This window comes from Nicotiana attenuata, unplaced genomic scaffold, assembly GCF_001879085.1.
Source record: "Nicotiana attenuata strain UT unplaced genomic scaffold, NIATTr2, whole genome shotgun sequence".
Classification (NCBI taxonomy): Eukaryota; Viridiplantae; Streptophyta; class Magnoliopsida; order Solanales; family Solanaceae; genus Nicotiana; species Nicotiana attenuata.
Window position 1 is genome coordinate 75,539 of NW_017672777.1, and position 17,464 is coordinate 93,002.

Genomic DNA, 17,464 nt, shown 5'->3' on the forward strand with positions numbered 1-17,464 from the left:
ACCCAATACTTCTTAGGCTTGCCCATCTACCTCTTCTCGTGCCCTCCACAACTAGTCGCTCACACCTCTTATCGGAGCATCTAGACTTCTCCTCTGCACATGCCGAACCATCTGAGCCTCACTTCCCGCATCTTGTCATCAATGGGAGCCATGTGCACCTTCTCCTTGAATATCATCATTCCTAATCTTATCCATCCTAGCGTGCCCGCACATCCAACTCAACATCCTCATTTTTGCTACTTTCATCTTTTTGGATATGTGAGGCCAACATCCAGCTCCATACACCATTGGCCGGTCTAACCGCCGCTTTATAGAACTTACCTTGGAGTATCAGTGGCACTTTCTTGTCACACAGGACTCCAGATGTTAACCTCCACTTCATCCATCCTACCCCAATTACGGAGTGTTGACATCCTCGTCGATCTCCCCTCCCCCGCTGGATAACCGACCCAAGGTCTTCTGAAGCTGCCTCCACTTGCGATGACTTTTGATCCAAGCCTCACATCTATGTCCACTTCCCTCGGCTCACGCTGTGAACTTACACTCCAAGTATTCCGTCTTCATCATGCTTGAGCTTGAAACCCTTAGACTCAAGAGGTCAGTCTCCAAACTTCCAGCCTCTCGTTAACACCGGCTCACGACTCATCAATCAAAACTATGTCATCGGCAAATAGCATTGCACCGTGTTGTATTTCCAATGAGCAAATTAAGGTTAATAAGTTTAATTTTATTATTAATTAATATTATAAAAACTAGATTAATTAATATGTGTGAGACAACCAAAAAAAAATTAATTATATGTTGACAGAAGAAGTAATTAGATGCACTGATTCTTTACACCAACTGACTTAGAATTGAAACACCAAAAAAGCCATGGAATTTGTCCTTATTGTTTGCTTGTGCGATTAAATATAGCAGTAGTTCGTTAAGCATGATCTCACTAGAATTGGAAGAAGCCATTCTTCCCACAACACTCACAGTTAAATTTCCAGGAAATTTCCAACATTTGTGGGACCATCCAGAAATTTTATTTCCATATCCCCCACTTAGGGTCATTTGGTACAATGTAAAAAAGGTATAGTGTTGGTATAAAAATTTAATACTACTTTAATATTTTTGTTGATTAGCAAACCAGTATAACTAATATCCCGGATTAAAATTAACACCGGAATAACTTATACCTTATAAAGGATGGGGTAATTAGCACCGGGATAACTTATACCTTCTTCTTAGAAATTATGCAATTAACATATTAGCATACCAAACAGTGGATACAAAATAATCCCAGGCAAACTTTAACCGAGTTCCGACATAAGCCGTATTCAAACCAAACGACCCCTTAAGAGTTATAGTAATTAGTAGGTGAAACTTACATAAAACTCAATATTTGCCCCAAAATGAAAAATCTGTATTTAAAAAAAAGGCTATAAACGGTATTCTAAGTCAGGGTAAAGTTAGATAAATAACGCTCAAGTTATCTTTTTTTATTTGTGGAAGGACAATGTCCTCACCATTGACAGGGATAAGAATCTCATCCACAAATTTTGAAACACAAGTATCCACCTTTTCTTTGTCAATTTTTCAACGCTTTGTTTTTCCTTTTCTTTTTTGCAAAACAGATCAAATGGGTTAGATTCAGAGGTTCATTAGTATTTAGTTGGATGATCATTTAAGTGCAAGGCAAAAAAAATTTAAACTACTTGGCTCCCGTTTGGCAATAAAATTTAGAAACTTTTTTTTTTAAAATTTATTTTCAAATATCTGTTTGTTTTTAAAATTTTAATCATTTTTTAAAATTTTTTACTCACAAAACTTTAAATCCTATTCAAGTAAAATGCCCATTGTCCAACACGACCCCAACATTCAAAAAATCATTTTCATCTCAGTCGGTAAAAAACTCATTTTTTTTTTCAAATTTCAACAAAATCTGTGTCCAAACACTAACTTAGACGGTTAGGCTGACAACGATCATAAAAGATAGTTTATCATAATCATTCAGAAAGTTAGGCTGATGGCAGTTGCTTTTTAAATTTGGCTTGCTACTTCAGTATATTTACTTTATATCTAGCGTATGTAGTTTGTGGTCTATATCAAATAAACATCAACATCTTAAAAGAATATAGCACAAAAGTTAAGAAAATAAAAATAAAAATACATAAAATACACAAAGGAAAAGAGACAAAGGGAATAAAAGTTCAATACATAAGCATCATCTTCTTAAAATCATTTACTAATAGTTAAATGTATTTTTACACTTTAGTCTCACAACAAACCATCTCCAGCTATAGGCTGAAGCAACCAAAAAAAATAAAGTTGCCAAACTTGTCCTACTTTTACTAAAAAGATAACCCTAAACCAACTGCGGGTGATAAATTCCACCACTGCTTTCCTCTTCTGCCCTCCACAGAAGGAAAAATTACAAAAATAAACCCCAAAACAAAAAGAACCCCTAAAAAGAGTGGCCTCAAGAATTAGGTCACAAAAGTAGGCTAAAAATGAAAAAAGGACAATTTTAAAATATGCCCCTTTTCATTTTTTACCCTAGAGACCACACTAAAACCTCCAAAATAGACATTAGTCCTCCTATATACTCTATTTGAGTTACCACCCATTCTATACTAACAGTCACAATACTAGTACTAGTGGACCAAAATTAGTATACATAATATTAATACAGTATACTACTAATATACTTCAAACTTAAAACCCCATTTAGCTAAAATATTAAATTCTTGAGCAGCCAAATTTTTTTCAGTGGAATTGAAGCTTCAGTATAAGTCTGTCCAAAAGACCAATGAGCAGGTGCAACATTGTAGGAAATCAAACCTGCGGCCATCACCTGTAGTTACCTTAAATGAGAGGCTTGGCCATTAAGATAGTTGTTGTTTTTGCCAGTTTTTGTCCCCAGTTTTCTGACATTGGTTGCCAACCAGTTCTTGATCCTTTTACAGCTACAGCATGAACATCACCACCACCACCAACATTTGTTACAAGTACAAGGTTGAAATATGAGTGTCCATTGATTGTGAACCTGATACCACCCCTTCTTCTGCAGGGTACCCTGTATTTTTGGAGAAAAAATGTGTCATATTGTAGGTCCATATGGTGACAATGTTTGTACAACATTAAGAAAACATTGATTATAAGCAAGTTCGAGCCATTTGGACAAGGAGGTCAAGGGTTCGAGCCGTTGAAACAAAACTCTCGTAGAAATGCAAGGTACAATAGATCTTTATTATGGTCCAGCCATTCTCGAAACCCAACACATAGCAAAACATAGCAGGAGCTTAGTGCATCGGGCAGCCCTTTTCGATACCAAGCAAGTTGGAATTGACTATACATAACCTTTAGAATTGTGTCTAGTGGTGACAATATTTGGTATATTTTTACTATTCTAAGTTTACCAAAACACAAGCAAGAAGTAAAGGCTAAAAGTATACATTGAAAAGAGCCAAATGGGAAACTTCCAAGTTACAAACAAATTAGTAAATTAAAGCTATTGTCAAAGGGGACCACACATGTGGTTTCGCCATTTTTTGCATTATGTAGAGAATTCATGTCATTTTCAAGGCACCCATGAGAAATTTCAAAACCTTAGGCTAAGCAAATTTAGCATTTTTTCTTTCCCTTTAATTACATTCCTTAAAGGGTAAATTGACTATATTGTGAAAAGATAAAATTCTCCTGACCCTCTTTTAAGGATTAGTACCAAACAATTAGCAAAAAGCATAGGTAGTTACTCCCTCCAGTCCAAAATAAGTGATTTTTTTGGCTTTTTTCTTGTGGTCCAAAATAAGTGTTTTTTCAGATTTCAAGAATGAATTAATTATTTTTTTCCTACATTGTCCTTGGAGTAAATAGTGTTGGAATATTGTATTAGGAGTGTTTATGTGAGATAGTAAAGGTTAATATGGTCAATTCCATTGCTAATTAATGCTTAAAAGGTGGATTTCTTAATTTGTGTGAAAAACAACCAAAAAAAAATCACTTATTTTGGACCGGAGGGAGTATTTAATAATGGGGTTCCAAGAGAAAACTTTCAATAAAACAATAAACATACCCTTCTGTAAGCAACAGGGACAATTCCAGCTTTGTACTGAGCAATGTGTTGGAAAATAGGCTGAAGAGAGGTCAAAATGGTGAAGGGGAGGATTACACCAACCCCCTGCATTGTTAGGCAATGCATTATTTGTGGGCAAAAAAATTGGTAGCAGTGACCACAATTGAACCAGGCAAACACCCTTTTCTATCATTCACACACCTTATCTCAAAACAAGAACCACAGCTCAACCCATTGTTGAACATAGCTGTACTTAATGCTGCGAGTATTTGTACCATACCCTTGACTTATACAAATTCCCATATCCACATGCCCCACCTATTGTTAAAAACACATGCAACAAAAAAAAAAAAAAGAATCAAGAATGAAGCACAAATAATAAGCAAAGCCTAAAAATACAAAAAGTTTAAGAACTTTGAAATATTTAAAGAAAATGGTGCATACCCATTGTGCCAGAGGCATCACCACCACCATAAAAAAGTAGCATGAGCATTAATCCCAACCTTCCACCACCATTAACCACATAAACTGATGACACCATTGCTAAACAAACCAACAAAGCAAATCCCAAAAATAAGCCATGTTCTGCATAAAGATTACAACTTTTTTAGCCTAAATTCAAGAAATGTTAACAATCTGTGAGCATTTTTTCAAGAAAAAGAAGAAAGACATTTACTTTGGAGAGTGGAGCCTTGAGTTTTGAGAAACAGAGAGCTAGAGAGAATGTGAATAAAAGGTAGTTGAGTTGGGTGGTTAGAAAACTGGGAGAGAATTAGAGGGATATAAATAGGGGATTTTAAAGTTGGGGGGGCTTTTGGCCTTTAAGTTGTGTAACAGTTTACACAAACTGACTGACACTTTTTAAGGCTGCTGAGGGGACCAAAAAACTGCCCCTAGTTAGAACCATTAATTAATTATTTGTTTTTTATTTTATTTTTCTGAGATTTTTGATGGTGGGAATTTGAAGGTAAAATTTTATTGTGGACTGTACAAAGTAGGTTTTAATGTTTTATGGGCTGAAACCGCGTAAAGTTTTGTAGCCTTGTGCTTATTTTTGGTTTAATAAGACCAAAATTCACAAAATCCAGTGGGGTCTTCTGGTTTTTCCTCTGTTGGTGTTAAAATTTTAGAAAAGCTTTGCCAAATTTTAGCGAGAAATACTTATTTTTAAGCCTCCTCCAAAAAATAGTAGCTAATTAAATAATATAATTTTCTATATATATGTATTAGTATACATATATTGCACATTTTTTCATTAACGCATGCAATTAATTTTGATCGACCAGTCAACTTCTTATTTTGTCCTATCTTTGCTAGTTGCTACTTGTGTCCTTAGCTCACCCTTTTTTTCTCCTTTTCATGTATTCTATTTTTCAATGGACAGTTTCTTTTTTTTTTTTTTTCTTCTTCATTATGTAGAAATTAAGCTATTAAGGGGAAGTAGAATAATACCAATTAAGTCTGTTTCCTCACTTCATGTTGACTAAATGAAATGTTTTGTTTTGTATTTTTTAGTTGAAGTTACATTTAGGACCCTATCATTTTTCTTTTGAATTAACCATTCTTTTTAGTTTGAATTCTAAGTTTAATTTGATGATTAATTTTAAAAATAAATATAACAATCATGTTATTTAAAAACCGGGTAACAGATAATGTATATAAACTAAGATTCAAATATGAGTTTAATTTCACTAGGAACATATGCTTTAAGTGAATGAATATAATAAAAATAAAAACAATAACAACCAAAGGAATAATTGCTTTTTTCTTTTCACATAAGTGCTGCATCTTGCTTACAAAACACTGTAATTTAAATACTCTCTGATGGTCAGCTGAAAATAGAATAGAGTAAATTCTGTCATTAGGGCCAGTTCTTTTCAGTAGTTCGGCCGTTTTAGTACATTAAGTAGAAGTGTGAGTGAATTGAATATGAAATTTTTTGGGTAGCAGAATTTAATAGAATTGATTCACTTAAAAATATTCAAATTAATATATAGTTTATTGTTTCTTCCTCATTAAATAGCAGTCTGTTCTATGGCTGCAAAAGTACATCTAAACCTCCCTGCCTACTAAATTTATATTAGGGAAGAAAATGCACAGCATGGGCTAAAAACCTTTTTTATTATCAAGCTTCTAAATATACAATTATATTCTTTGTTTTCCACTCGATGTTTTTGGTAGCCATTGTCGGGTCCCGACTAATTTAGATTCGTGTAGCGTAAGATCCATTAAAAAAAACATTCTTATTTGAGATTTCTTATTTTTAGGTCTCGAATTTGAAGACCTGTTTAAAGGTAAAAGAATTATATCGTCCCGCTATAATTTTTTTGATGGTAAGATACGACTATCAATATTGCCTATATCGTAATAACTACTTATTTCTTGCAAAATTGAAATATTATTTTTGGCTACTTTTCAAATAGTGGTACGTTTGGGATTTGTAACACGTGAAGATCAAGATCTTCTAGATTTTCCAACATGTCATGAGTCATGCCCTTTACTATTTTTTCTGTCATTTAAATTTTGGTTAAAGACTGTTACATTGCTTTGCAATTTCACTGCACACTCCTTCTTTTCTTAATCTTCCATTTTTTTAATTTTCATCTTATGACTTCGTTTGAATATTAAAAAGGTAGAATAGTTTAGGAAACACTTGTACTGTTCTGTTTGTATTCGGTCCCTAACACTTCATAAAGTTTCATCCATACACTTTCAACTTAATAAAACAAGACTTTAAAACTCCAGAATCGTGTGATGCTCACTTGTTGACGTTGATGACATATCAGCTCCACATCAGATCTATACCAAAATAATATTATTTAACAAAATTTTAATTTCAACAAAACAAAAATTAAAATAAAAAAAAGCAAAAAACTAAATTAAAATTAAAGAAAACCATCCTCCCTTCTTCAAACCCACCCACTCAACCTTCTTAAAACAATAACACACCTGCCATGGCTCCTCCACCATGAGTACCACTTGCTTCCTTCACTCTTCATTTAAAGAAAGTTATCTAGCCATTGAAAAAATACAAGAGCGGAGAATTAAGTCTTTGAATTTTGACTTATTCCTATCACCCCAATTTGGAAGGGCTGTTGAAAAAATTTAAAAGCTTAAAACTACCGAAAAAAATGGATGAGTCATTAGAGAAGGGGAAGATGACATGATGGAAGAAGAAATACATAATGAAAGAAGGGATTGAAAGAAAGATGAAGAAAAAGGGGAAGGTAAAAACGAAGACGAGGAGAAGCGTGTGGGGGGGGGGGGGGGAGTAGAACGAAAGGCTGAAGAAGGGGGGGGGAGCAGAACGGAGGCTGAAGAAGAAGGAGGGGGGGCGGAACGAAGGGCTGAAGAAGAAGAGGAAGGGGGATGGAATGCTGGCGGGGGGGGGGGGGGGGATGCGGGCAGAACGAAAGGGGAAATCGCCTGGTTAGTATTTTATTTTTATTTATTTATTTATTTTTTATATTTTTTAATAAGAAAAATCATCTAGCTCACGCACCCTAATGTGCGTGTAAATCACCTCATTTGTCCACTTTCAGCCATTTATCAATGCCACATTAAGCTCGGTCATGGTCAGAAGTTAGGTGGTGTACGTGAGGCGGTTTTGGTTCGGTTTTTATATTAAAACCCAAAATCCAAAACCAATTATGTCGGTTTACTAAATTGTTAATCAAATCAAAACCAACATAACCTGGTTTTTTCGGTTTCATGTTTTTTGTCGGTTTCTTCGGTTTTCGGTTTATTTTTCGGTTTTGTTTTTTAGTTATATTATGCTGAAAAAGAAGATCAAATTAATCACCAATTGCCTGCATTGATTTACTATTCATCACAATAATATACGAGGAATAGCAATTGTTGTAGAATGGATACTTCCGGACTCCGAGACATTCCATAATAGAGGAACAACAAACTAGTGTTGATAAAACCAAAAGCTACAAACCCATCTGTGTTGCACCACCAAAAAATATTAAGTTAATTAAAATTGGCCAAGACACAAAAGCTTAGAAATAAGCAGGCAAAGCAGCCCAATACCATGAATTTTAGCGCACCTGAAGCAAAAAGTAATAAAATATAAGCACCTTGTAAGCAAAAGTTAAAATAATGTTAGGCTTATCAGGCTTAAAGAAAAAAAAAAGGAGATATTCCTGCAGACACCTTGCCCCACTTTTCAGGCACCATATGCCTTTCTTTGTAATTTTCATTTAAAAGTTTTGCTATTAAATACTAAAATTGGATTATAAACAAAAAGAGGCTAAGGAATTGGGGGGAAGTCGAAATCAAAGCTCAAAAAAAGTATTAAGAATTTGGGAGATGAACATTGTTTAGGTTGTAGCCCGATTATACTATCTCACCATCAAACAATTTTTTTCTTAAGGAAATTAAGTATCTACCAAAATACCAAACCAATCGTTCCAAAGGCAGTACCTTCTGATCAAACTGAAGTTCTGAACTAATCAATTACTCAAAGGGTCGCTGGACATTCTGGAAAAAAAACAGTTACATGTTTAAAAAAATCATAAAGATAGAATCAAATTCATTTACGAATTAATAATATTATAAAATTACCCTTCTTCAATAGCTCAATTTTCTTAATTTCTTCTAGATAGTCTTGAAGCTTGCAATCCTATAGGTGACTTTATCCATTGTTAGTGCCAAATAAGAGCTTTCTTACCGTCTTTTGGTTGATAAAGAACTTCGGGTAGCAATCGAAGAATTCGACCACGTACTGAAAGCTGGATCAGATTGCAACAGTAGAAATAGGAAATTGAAAGAACATCCCTTTTGCCATTTTTGATAAGAATTGATATTTACTAGATGAAGCTTTCCACCAAGCCAAGATATTTAAATCCTTGGTCTTCTCCAAATATTCCGTCAAGTTATATTTCTCTAAGCTCAGATTTTTTTCTCAACATCTCCTCATCTTTCCAAATGTTTCTCCCAACGAGATAGCAAAATATCACAACATCTCCCTCATCTTTCCAAATGTTCCTTTCCATTTCATTCAATACGTGTGCCCTTCAAATGCTTAATAGCAGCATCATTTCGCACTTGCATTATCTAGTGTCACCGTAAACAAGTTCTCAATACCCCACTCTAAAACAACAAGCTTCAATACCCTTACAATAGTCTCTCCCTTATGATCTGGTGTTTTGAAAAAAAAGTTAAGTATCTTTTCTTTTGTATATTCCATTCGATCATCATCCAATGGGGCGGTGACAACCATATAAGTGAAAATTTTGGAGTGATGGACCATGTATCACTTAGTAAGGACATACATGTTGGTTCTTGATAAAGTTTTTTTTAATTTTTCTTTCTCTCTTGATAAAATCTTCAAACAATCTTAGCCCACAATTACACGAGAAGGTAATTCAAAATTAGGGCAAAAGCCTTAGACATTAACTTTTAAATCCTTCTCCCTCAACAACTTTAAAATGGCTTGCATCAATAATAACAAATTCGGCCAATTTGCCCTCCTAATATCCTCCACCATTTATACACCACCACCTTCAATAAAATTTTTACTAGTTTTCTTGTCCCCCTTCTTGGATAGGTGTATTTCAATGTTGATTGCTCCTATCAAAAAAATCTAAAAGAGATTTAAGACACTTCAACATTTAAATGATTCCACAAAGTAAGAAGTTCCATTAGACTTGGTTCAGAAGCAAAGTGTTTTACACAATAATTGCTTTTGCTTCTACGTTTGCCTCCTTTATCAAAAATATTTTGTAAAGTTGATTCCAAAATCTCAGATGTTTCTCTCCAGTTTACCAACTTAAGAATCAGGATCCGAAAGGATTTGTCCTTTTTTTGCTTTTTAGGAGGAGTGCGTGTATTGAGAGTGCTTTTACCCTTTCTTTTGAGCTGCCACCGCACATTTCAGTAGGATCATTGACAATCATCTCCACATCTGTTCCAGTGGTTAGTTTCCATCTAACAAAGAGAGTCTCTACACATAATTAAAATATTTGAATTAACTTACTGAATTTAAGAAAAATAAATGAGAAAAAGAGAAGTTCGGAGGCTTTCTCAAAAATTCAAGTGTTACTTGTTAGAGAACCTTTAACATTTAACGCGTTGACAAAAGATGTATGCAATATTTCAGGACCCAAATTTTAACACGCATACCATTCAACAATATTTTAATAGTTGTTCTACTACTGCAAAAAGAGATCACAAAGATGCCTCGTCAATGCTACTTGAAGCCCAATGGCCAGAGCTTGATTGGAACCCAAATTTCAGGTAAATATATTATGTACTCTGTAATCAAACTACTCCTAATATTAATACAACACCTAGTAAGTTTTAATTACCAATCCCATTTAGTTATTCCAGGTTCTGCAGGAATGTTTATTTACACTGTTCACAATCTAAGATAACAATTATACCCAAATTTAAAGGGACAAAATAACATAATTGGTTTAATCAAATACTTTAGCTTACCAAATTGTAATCGAGCAGTAAGACAACTATGTGATTACAAACTTGAACAGTGGCTCGAAATTGCAAAGAATGAACCTGGCGGCGAAGGGTTTTCACTATTAGGGGTTTTTTTGATTTTGGAGTTGGTAGATGGAAATATACGGAAGAGTGAATACATTTGGGTTTTCACTATTTGGGTTTTAGTTTGGGCTTCAAATTTAGGTTGTGTAGTTAGAATTTAGAAATTAGAATATAGAATCTATTAAGTGGATAGTAAATTTACAAGCCCACATAGAAATAATATCTCAAGATATTAAAAACTATAAAATAATTTAGAAAATATTTACAAATTTGATTTTAATGATTATCTTTTATGTATAAAATATATATATATTATGTCGGTTTGGTTTAGATTCGGTTTGACTTAATTTTTATTAATACCAAACCAAATCAAAAGTGTTCGGTTTTTTATTTTCCAACACCAAACCAACCAAACCAAACCACAAGTCGGTTTTTTTCTTCGGTTTGACTTGGTTCGTCGGTTCGGTTTGGCTTGACGGTTTGGCTTGTACACCCCTAGTCAGAAGGGTTTAAAAGTCTTGTTTAGATTAAGTTGAAGTGTCTGGGTGAAATTTTATGGAGTGTAGGGACCGGGATGACAAACCGGAATAAGTACAAATGTCTCCCAGGCTATTCTGCCTATTAAAAATGAATGAACTACTTAAAACCGAGACTTATGATCCCATTTTATTTACGTAGTGGTTTTGTAGACATTTCTTATGCAAATAAGCTAGTTCCGAAGTTTGAATCTCTCAAAAATATTAAAATATTGAATCAACACATATATTAGTTCATTTTTCATTCTTTTTAATTCCTTTTTCTTTTCTTTTGGTTGACAAGATGACACAAAATTCTATATTATTGTCAATGAATTGCACTTTTCACTGAGGGAAGATTGTGACCCCAAATAAATTATAAAATAAATAAATAAATATAAATAGAATTCTGAGGATATGTGTTGTCTTGTTTGGGACTGATACGTAATTTCAAGATTCAAATAAGGAAAGAAGGAAGGTGCCTTTCATGAAATCTGGTTCTCCTGCAAATTGCTGCAGTTGAAAATGACTAGTTTGAAAGTTGAAGCTCTGCGGCAATGGAGGAAATTGCACATGCATTCTATTTGTCTCCTTTCTCCATCTTTCAAAAATTCCATTTGGCTTTTTCTTTTTTCGCTTTATTGTTTTCTTCCACATGCCAAGTTAAACAATTATAATGAAAAAAAAAAAATAGAGGTAGGAAGGGCGATTACTATACATTTTAAAATCCTTTTTATGGAATGTTAGGAATTAACAAGCGATATATATATATATATATATATATTTGCATATATCTCCTTCATATATAGAAAGTGTTTTACATACCTAACATTACACGAAGTTTGTCTAATGTTTGTTAAAATTTTAGTAAGTTTTTACATATAAATTCATATTCTATGCCGAAAGTTACGGATTCAATTGAACCATTAGTCGAAAAGCTATATATGCCCTTGGTAAGTTGTTTATATCATACCCTTGGATTTGGATTCTGTGCTAATTAATATGAGATGCTTTGTATACCGGATTTCCTTTTTTATTCTATGACATAATGACAAATATACAAAACAGTAAATGAGTAACTTTTGTCTTTGTAAAGTCCAATATTCTGTAGCCAATACAGCAGAATTATCGGAAAATTTTATTTTGTGTCTCATACAACTAGCACTAGTTGTATGAGGCATCTTTTTTGTCTCAGATTATTGTGGACCCAGAAGTGTAAGTGTATACGGTCGAAATCAGGCACGTCCGATTTCCCAGGCTCGAGGGATCGCCTTAGGTCCAAGTTCAAGTAAGCTCGATTTTGAGGTCGACAGACTAGACTCGAGCTCTAGGACGGAATGCAATGCCCGAAGATAGGAGTGCGAGGAATACCGAAGTTAAGTATGCTCGACCCCAGAATTGTACCGCTATGAATTTGTAACAGAATGAGCTAGATTCCTGCCACATCCACAAGATCTTGACGCAAATTCCGGAATAGGATTGTACGATTCCGTACTAGGCAGTTAGACAGTTGTACCAATAATATTCCCTATTGTAAATAAAAATGTATCTTATTTAGAGTTCCCCTATTATATAAAGGGGACCCCAATCATTTGTAACATAATCTAATCATTGGAAAGCCCGACCGGAGAAGTGCCAAATATGGAACCCGTTGACGTTAGTTCACACATTGCTCTAAACGCGGATTTAGGCACAGACCTCGGAGGGAGTGTACGCAGGGAAGCCCGACCTAGTGGCCAAGGAACACAAGGAGTGGGTGATGGGGGGAATTAGCTTCCAAGTGATATTCGAGATGCTGCAAGCTCAACAAATCGACATTGCTCAACTTCAAAGTCAAAATAAGACTCCGAGTGTAGCTGAACATGAGAACACTCGACGTGCTGAACCAGCACCGGAGAGGTCAAACAGAAATGACTCGGGGACTGACCCCACCATTATGAAGATGCTCGAAGAGCTCACCAAGAGGATCGAGTCCGGAGAAAAGAAGATTGAAGACAATGACAAAAAGGTGGAAACTTATAACTCCCATGTCGACCAAATACCGGGAGCACCTCCAGTTCTGAAAGGATTAGATGCCAAAAAGTTCATACAAAAACCATTCCCTCAGAGCGCGGCTCCGATGCCTATTCCTAAAAAGTTTCACATGCCCGATATACCCAAATATAACGGGATAACCGACCATAACGAGCATATTGCCTCATACACTTGCGGGATCAAAGAAAATGATTTGAATGACGATGAGATCGAATCAGTCTTGTTGAAAAAGTTTGGAGAAACATTGTCGAAAGGAGCTATGATTTAGTATCACAACTTACCTCCTAACTCTACTGATTCATTTGCTATATTAGCAGACACCTTCATGAAAGCACACGCCGGGGCCATATAGGTGGCCACGAGAAAATCGAACGTCTTCAAGATAAAATAAAGGAACGACGAGATGTTGAGGGAGTTCGTGTCCAGGTTCCAAATGGAGCGAATGGAGTTACCACCGGTCTCAGATGAGTGGGCAGTACAAGCTTTTATGCAGGGTTTGAATGAAAGGTGCTCGATCGCGTCCCGACAGTTAAAGCAGAATCTGATCGACTATCCAGCTGTGACATGGTCAGATGTGCACAACCGTTATCAATCAAAAATCAGGGTCGAGGACGACCAGTTGGGAGCCCCCTCGGGTTCAGTTCATCCTAATAGATTCACAGCCAAGCCCCCGAGGGATACAGACAGGGAATCAAGGTCAAACAAGGAGCGATATCAGTCGTATGTCAAACGAAGAAATAACAACTCGAGTCGAAACAACCCCAGAAACGAGCGAGGTCAAAGTTCTCGATGACTCATGAGTAAGAGCGGGTTCGATAAGCATACCGACCCCGCAGAGGCACCTAGATTGTCGGAGTACAACTTTAGCATAGACGCATCGGGGATTGTGTCAGCTATTAGAAGAATCAAAGACACCAAGAAGCCCAGGCCTATACAAACCGATCCTTCTCAAAGGAACCCGAACCTGATGTGCAAGTATCATGGCACACATGGTCATAGAATAGAAGATTGCAGGCAGTTAAGGGAAGAAGTGGCTCGGTTGTTCAACGAGGGTCATCTTCGAGAATTTTTAAGTGATCGAGCCAAGAACCACTTCAGAGAGAGAGATGCATGAAAAAATGAGCAAAAAGAACCACAACATGTAATCCACATGATCGTTGGTGGTGTCGATGTCCCGCAAGGACCTGTGTTCAAAAGCACCAAGGTATCAATCACCAGAGAAAAACGGACTCGGAGCTATGTGCCCGAGGACGTCTTATCATTTTGTGGCGAGGAAGCACAAGGCATATCCCAACCGCACAATGACTCCCTAGTAATCTCTATTCTTTTAAATAAAATTCAAGTTAAACGTGCTATAGTGGAACCAGGTAGCTCGGCAAACATAATCAGATCGAGGGTCGTGGAACAACTCGGCCTACAAGATCATATTGTACCTGCATCCCGGGTCCTAAATGGCTTCAATAAGGCAAGCGAAATGACAAAGGGGGAGATAACCCTACCAGTAAACGTAGCCAGAACCATACAGAACATAAAATTCCATGTCATCGAAGGCGACATGAGGTATAATGCACTCCTCGGGAGACCATGGATACACAACATGAGGGCAGTGCCTTCGACTCTTCACCAGATGATGAAGTTCCCAACAGAAGAGGGAGTGAAAACAGTCTGCGGAGAGCAACATGCTGCAAAAGAGATGTTTGCAGTCGAGGAAGTGGTGCCGATACCAGAGCCTTTGACCTCGGAGAAATCGAGCACCAAAGGTAAGCAGGCGGCTAAATAGCAATCACCGCCCCCAGCCTCGACGGAATCGGAGCAACAGGTAATCGAAGACGAAGAAGAGGACTTCCTTGCTCCTCGAACCTTCGTCGTCCCCCGAAGAGTCCGGTGCAACCAAATCAACTATCGAGGAACTGGAGCAGGTTATACAGATCGAATACATGCTCGAAAGAAAGGTATACCTGGGAACGGGATTAACCCCCGAACTCAGGAAAAAAACTCATTCAATTTCTTATTGATAACATGGATTGCTTTGCTTGGTCTCATTTAGATATGAAAGGGATTCCATCGGAAATCACCACACATCGACTAAGCATCGACCCCAGGATCAAACCGGTAAAGCAAAAAAGGAGGCCCCAGTCCGAGGTGAAACATGCGTTAATAAAGGATGAGGTAACCAAACTTCTTAAAATAGGGTCTATTCGGGAGGTAAAGTACCCTGAATGGTTAGCCAATGTAGTATTAGTTCCTAAAAAAGGAAATAAACTTAGAATTTGTGTAGACTATAAGGACTTGAATAAAGCATGCCCAAAAGACTCTTTCCCACCGCCCAACATCGATCATATGATCGATGCCACGGTCGGCCACGAGATCCCAACCTTTCTCGACGCCTACTTCGGGTACAATCAGATTCAGATGAACCCGGAGGACCAGGAAAAGACTTTGTTTATTACTAAATTTGGAACTTATTGTTACAACGTAATGCCTTTCGGGCTAAAAAATGCGGGAGCTACATATCAACGCCTAGTCAACAAAATGTTCGAAGAACAAATAGGTAAAATAATGGAAGTTTACATTGGTGATATGTGCGTTAAGTCCCTGCGCGCAGAGGAACATTTAACTCATTTGCCGGAAACATTCAAAATTTTGAGAAAATATAACATGAAGCTTAACTCGGAGAAATGTGCCTTCGGAGTTGCATCGGGTAAGTTCCTCGGCTTCATGGTATCGAATCGAGGTATCGAAATTAACCCCGATAAAATCAAGGCCATCGAGGATATCACGGTTGTGGATAGCGTGAAGGACGTACAAAGGCTAACGGGACAAATTGTTGCCCTGAGTCGGTTCATTTCGAGGTCGTCAGATCGGAGTCATCGGTTCTTTTCCTTGCTCAAAAAGAAAAAGGATTTCGCATGGACCCCGGAATGTCAGCAGGCCTTAGAAGAATTAAAGCGATACCTGTCGAGCCCGCCTTTGCTTCACACCCCGAAGGTAGACAAAAAACTTTACCTATACTTGGCAGTATCCGAGATAGCGGTAAGTGGTGTTCTAGTTCGAGAAGAGCAAGGCACGCAATTCCCTGTTTATTATGTAAGCCAGACTCTAGGAAATGCTGAAACTAGATACCCTCACTTAGAAAAATTAGCACTTGCATTGATAAGCGCATCTAGAAAGCTAAAACCATATTTTCAATGTCATCCTATATGTGTATTAACCACTTACCCCTTCGAAATGTTTTGCATAAGCCCGAGCTATCGGGCCGATTGGCCAAATGGGCCGTCGAACTGAGCAGGTACGATATCGAGTATCAACCCCGAACGGCCATCAAGTCTCAAATCCTAGCTGACTTGGTGGCCGATTTTACGACGTCCCTCGTACCCAAAGTGGAGAAAGAACTCCTGCTAAGAACTCTTGCTAAGTACCCCGCTTTGTATGTAGTGATGTCCTCCTCGGGGGAAGGGATAACTACATCTTTGTTCTCCCAACTACAGTCCTTTTTTACCTGCTCAAGCTCGTCTTTGGTTATCAAATAGATGTATCGAGACATGGGCTCACATCGGCCTGGCGTCGATACAGGTTTTTTAATTTTGAAATCGGATGTTGTTTCACACGGCGAGGGAATACACTCCTCGATACGAAGCGGCACCACCGTTTTACTTCTGGTCAGCCGCGATGATGAATAGGCTTTTTCTTTTTGAGGAACAAATTTAGATGTTTTAGCCATTATGTTGCACAAATTCAGAGAGAAAGGGTTGAAGATGAAGTAAGGGAAAGTTAAAGAGAAGGATGAACTCAGAGAAGTTGAAAGAGCTAATGAGATTTTGAAAACGATTAGAGAAATAAAGTTTGCAAAAGTTGTGAAGTTGGCCTATTTATAGAAGTCACTTAAGCGTATTGGGGAAGCCAAATAGCCGACCGTCAGCTGCCTCCAATTAATGACTTTGGAAATTGCATGAAGCGACCTTTCAACCACTTCAGCCGCTGACATCACGAGATTGGCATTGGGACCGAGGCATCGGAGCATTGAGGATCAAATCGTTTCTTATCGACCTACTCTAAGAAACACGGGGACTATCTGTATACGGTCGAAATCAGGCACGCCCGATTTCCAGGCTCGAGGGATCGCCTTAGGTCCGAGTTCAAGTAAGCTCGAATTCGAGGTCGACAGACTACACTCGAGCTCGAGGACGGAATGCAATGCCCGAAGATAGGAGTGCGAGGAATACCGAAGTTAAGTATGCTCGACCCCGAAATTGTACCATTATGGATTTATAACAGAATGAGCTACATTCCTGCCACGTCCCCAAGATCATGGCGCAAATCCCGGAATAGGATTGTATGATTCCGTACTAGG

At 37.2% G+C, this 17,464-nt stretch overlaps 1 pseudogene; it reads right to left on the reverse strand.

The window, feature by feature from the left end:
* Positions 1 to 2,716: 2,716 nt before the first annotated feature.
* LOC109214471 lies at positions 2,717 to 16,834 on the reverse strand (annotated as a pseudogene).
* Positions 16,835 to 17,464: the final 630 nt, after the last annotated feature.